At 39.0% G+C, this 4,702-nt stretch overlaps 1 pseudogene; it reads left to right on the top strand.

The window, feature by feature from the left end:
- Positions 1–285: 285 nt before the first annotated feature.
- LOC124961152 (DET1 homolog) lies at positions 286–1,926 on the top strand (annotated as a pseudogene).
- Positions 1,927–4,702: the final 2,776 nt, after the last annotated feature.

Genomic DNA, 4,702 nt, shown 5'->3' with positions numbered 1-4,702 from the left:
TAGTTTATACTGCAAGTAACTAGAAAAGAAGAAACAAAACTCAAGTTAGTATAGAGAAGAAAGCGAGGGTTAGAACAGAAATAAGTGAAATGGAGAACAGAAAAACAATAGTTTTCTATTGTTTTTTATCAATGAAACCAAGAGGATTTTTTTAAAGATAAAATGGACAAGCCTGGGGGAACCCGGGACCCGAGGCAAGGCGGGGCGGGGCCGGGGGAGGTGCGCACGAAGCGACTGCGGCGTCCGTCACCCCCGCCCCTGGAACCAGGACCCCACAGAGATGTGATAATGGATCATCATGCTTCCACTATTAAACCTCGAAGAATACAAAATCAAAATGTCATTCAACGTTTGCAAAGGCGTCTGATCAGTTCAGGCAAGGCAGGTACCCATTGGCACCAGGTTCCACCAGAATGTCTTCCCTAACTTTACAGTTGTCAACGTTGAAAAACCTCCTTGTTTCTTGCGTAAATTCTCACCTGATGGACGCTACTTTATTGCTTTTTCTTCTGACCAGACATCTCTTGAAATTCATAAGTACCAGGGCTGCCAGGCAGCAGAGGACCGATTGCAGGGATATGAGGGGGAGATCCTATCCAATGGCAATGGACCAGCGGTCAGCCAACATCCGGGGCAGGCTTTTTGAACGCTTTTTCGTTCTGCTGCACATTACAAATGTGGCAGCCAGTGGCGAGCACCTGAACCCGGAGTGTAGCCTCTTCATGATGATTGCCGGTGTGTGATTGTGGGCTCTGCTGCCTACCTCCCGGACGAGCCTCACCCTCCTTTCCATGAGGTATATCGGAACAGTGAATCAGTGACCCCAAATCCACGGTCCCCTCTAGAGGACTATTCCCTCCACATCATTGACCTTCACACGGGCCGCTTATGTGATACGCGCACTTTCAAGTGTGATAAAGTGGTCCTGTCACACAACCAAGGGCTGTACTTGTATAAAACCATTCTGGTCATCTTGTCTGTGCAGCAGCAGACCATCCATGTCTCCCAGGTGACTCCTGAAGGCACATTCATCGACGTGCGAACCATTGGCCGCTTCTGCTATGAAGATGACCTGCTCACTGTGTCAGCTGTTTTCCCTGCAGTACAGGGGGAGTCAGACAGGCATGGCCCATCCCTTCAGGGATGCTTTCATCAACTCCCTGAGACACCGGCTACTGGTATACCTGTGGCGCCGGGTAGAGGAGGATGGCAGTGCAATGACCCAGAGGCGCTTCTTCCAGTACTTTGACCAGCTGCGGCAGCTGCCTATGTGGAATATGCAGCTTCTGGATGAAAACCATCTGTTTATCAAGTATACCAGTGAGGACATAGTGACACTGCGAGTCACTGATCCATCTCAGGCATCTTTCTTTGTAGTGTACAATATGGTGACAACGGAGGTGATTGCCGTGTTTGAGAATACATCGCATGAGCTTTTGGAACTCTTTGAGAACTTCTGTGATCTCTTCTGTAATGCTACCTTGCACAATGAAGTTGTTTCCCTGCTCAGCTTCCAGCCACAATTTTGCAAGGCAGATCCAGCGCCGGTTCAAAGACACGATTATACATGCCTAGTATGGAGGGCACATGGAGGCTGTGCGCCAGCTGCTGGGTCAGCTCCCCATCAGTGCACAGTCCTACAGTGGCAGCCCCTACCTGGATTTGTCTCTCTTCAGCTACGATGACAAGTGGGTGTCAGTCATGGAGCGACCCAAGACGTGGAGATCACCCCATCATGTTCTATGCCCAGGACTCTGGCCTGCTCAAGTTTGAGATCCAGGCAGGCTTACTGGGCCGCCCCATCAATCACACAGTGCAATGCCTCATTGCCTTCACCTTTCACCCTTTGAGCCTTTTGCCATTTCCGTGCAGAGGACTAATGCTGAGTATGTTGTCAACTTCCATATATGACACTGCTGCAAGTAGGTCCCTGACCGCAGCCAGGTTATCTGACCTTCCAGGACTTTGCCCCCTTCTTATTTCAGTGGACTCGAGAGCACATGATGCCAACTACCAGCTCCGTGGGTTCTGCACTGGTATACCTCACATGGAACAGAGTCAGGGAGAAGCAAGGGCTCTTCCTAATGGGATTTTTAAAAATTGTATACAATACTGCTACTGATTGATTTAAAGTCCTTTTGCCTTTTCCCTGTGGGAATGCCCAGCATTAATTAAGTCCATTTAATTTTTATTTAGCATTTTATTGCTGTGAAGATAAAAGCATTACACTTTAACCCCTTTCATGTCACTTCTTTGGCATTATGGTGTGCAGCCCAAAGCAGGTAAATCTTGTTTACTCATGAGAACTGTACAGTTTTTCCACTTACCAACAAGCAGAGCTATCTTTACAAGAAAAATTTAAAACCTTGGTATTTTCTTTACTGAAAAAAAAAAAATGACAAGCCTTTAGCTAGACTAAGAAACTAGAAACTACTTGAATAAATAAACTCGGAGATTATAACTGATACCACAGATAAACTCGAAGGATCATGAGAATACTGTGAACAAATATATACCAAAAAAAATTGTATGACCTAGAAGAATAGGTAAAGTACTACAACCTACAAGACCAAAAAATGTGGAAATGCAAACTCTTAATATTCCAATAAGCAAGGCAATTCAATCAATAATAAGAAGCATCCTGACAAAGAAAAGTTCAAAACCAAATGACTTCAGTGGTGAAATCTATCAAATATCCTTCCAGGTGTTCATATCAATGCTTCTCAAACTCTTCCAAAATATCGAAATGGAGGAACTATTCCCAAACTCTTCTTATGAGTCCAGTATTCCCTCAATTCCAAATACAGACAAGGTCACTACACACAAAAAAATTACAAGCTAATGTCCGTGATGAACATAAATGCAAAATCCTAAAAAAAAAAAAAAAAAAAAAAAAAAAAAACTAGTAAATCACATTGAGCAGCACATTAAAAGTGGACAATACCATGATCAAGTGGGATTTATTCCTGTGATGTAGAGATGGTTCCACATAGGCAAATAAATACATGTGACAATCCTCATAAACAAAAATAATAAAATTATGTAATGATCTCAAAATTCAGAAAAACATTTGACAAAAGTCAACATCAGTTCATGAAAAAAATTCTAAACAAATTGCACATAGAAGAAATGTTTCTTAGCAAAATAATGGCCATATACTACACGCCCACAGCTAACATCATATCTGATGGAAAACTGAAATCTTTCCTCTAAGATCAGAAATAAGACAAGTAAGCCTACTCTTTCTATTCAATTCCTTCTATTCTACCCCTTTTATTCAGCTCATACTAAAGTTCTAGTCAAATAAATTAGGAAATAAAAAGAAATAAAAGGCATATGTATCAGAAATGAAGAGTACAGAAAACATGAAAGCGTTTCTTTCATGTTTCTTATGTACAGAAAGCATGAAAGTGACTACAAAAACCTCTTACGACTAATAACAAATTCAGTAAATTTGCAAGATATAACATCAACATACAAAATCTAGTTACATTTCTATATCCTAATAACTATCTGAAAAACAAATTAAGAAAGCAGAGCTATTTACAAAAAAAACTTTCTCCAAAGAAGAGAAAGATTTGTATACTGAAAAATATAAAATATTAATGAAAGAAAATGATGACACAAATAAATGGGAAGACATTCCATGTTGATGGATCAGAAGAATCAATGTTAAAATATCTACAATTCCCAGTTATCTACAGAGTTAATGCCATCCTGATTGAAAATTACAATGACATTTTTCACAGAAGAAAAATATAATGCTAACATTCATATGCTGAATGGGTAAATCTGGATGGGTAAAGCAATATTATGAAGAAAAAACCTGCAGTATCATACTACCTGATTTCAAATAATGCTACAAAGCTGTAAAAATAATCTAGATGATATGGTACTTGCATAAAAATAAATTTTAAAAAAACCAGTGGAACAGAACAAAAAGTCAAGAAATAAACCCACATGTGTACAGACAATTAATTTGTGACAGAGGGGCCAAAAATACACAATGAGAAAAGAATAATCTGTCCTATCAATGATGCTGGGAACGCTACATATCCATATGCAAAAGAAAAGAAAAGAAAGTGGACCCTTAACTTACACCATAAACAAAAATCAACTAAAATGGATTAAAGATTTACATATAAGACCAGAAACCATAAAACTCCTGGAAGAAAACAAAGAAAAAACCTCCTTGACATTGGTCTTAGCAATGAGTTTTTGCATTTGACTCCAAAAGCATTAGCAACAAGAACAAAAAAAAAGACAAATGGAATCATATCAAACTAAAATGATTCTATACAGCAAAGGAAACAATCAATAGAATGAAAATACAACCTTTGTAATGGGAGAAAATGTTTACTAAACATGTAGTAAAGAGTTAGCATCCAAAGTATATAAGGAACTCATCCAACTCACAATCAACGGTAACTATAACTATGTGATTAAGGCTATGTTGATCTTGATTTTGATAATCATTTCACAATATAAACATATATCACAACCCCACATTGCATTCTTTAAGTATATATGATTTTATCTGTCAATAATTTTTAATAAAGCTAGAAAAATGGATATTGGAAAAGATAAATATAATGAATACCGACTATATAAATCATTACTTGCAATGTGTGTAGAGTTTAAAATACATATAAAACTAAAATGCAGATAATAATGATACACAGAAAAGATGGAGGTGTTCAGT

Source organism: Sciurus carolinensis, chromosome 12 (genome assembly GCF_902686445.1).
Source record: "Sciurus carolinensis chromosome 12, mSciCar1.2, whole genome shotgun sequence".
Lineage (NCBI taxonomy): Eukaryota > Metazoa > Chordata > Mammalia > Rodentia > Sciuridae > Sciurus > Sciurus carolinensis.
Note: the sequence above shows the minus strand (reverse complement) of the source record. Positions and strands in the feature narration are given on the sequence as shown.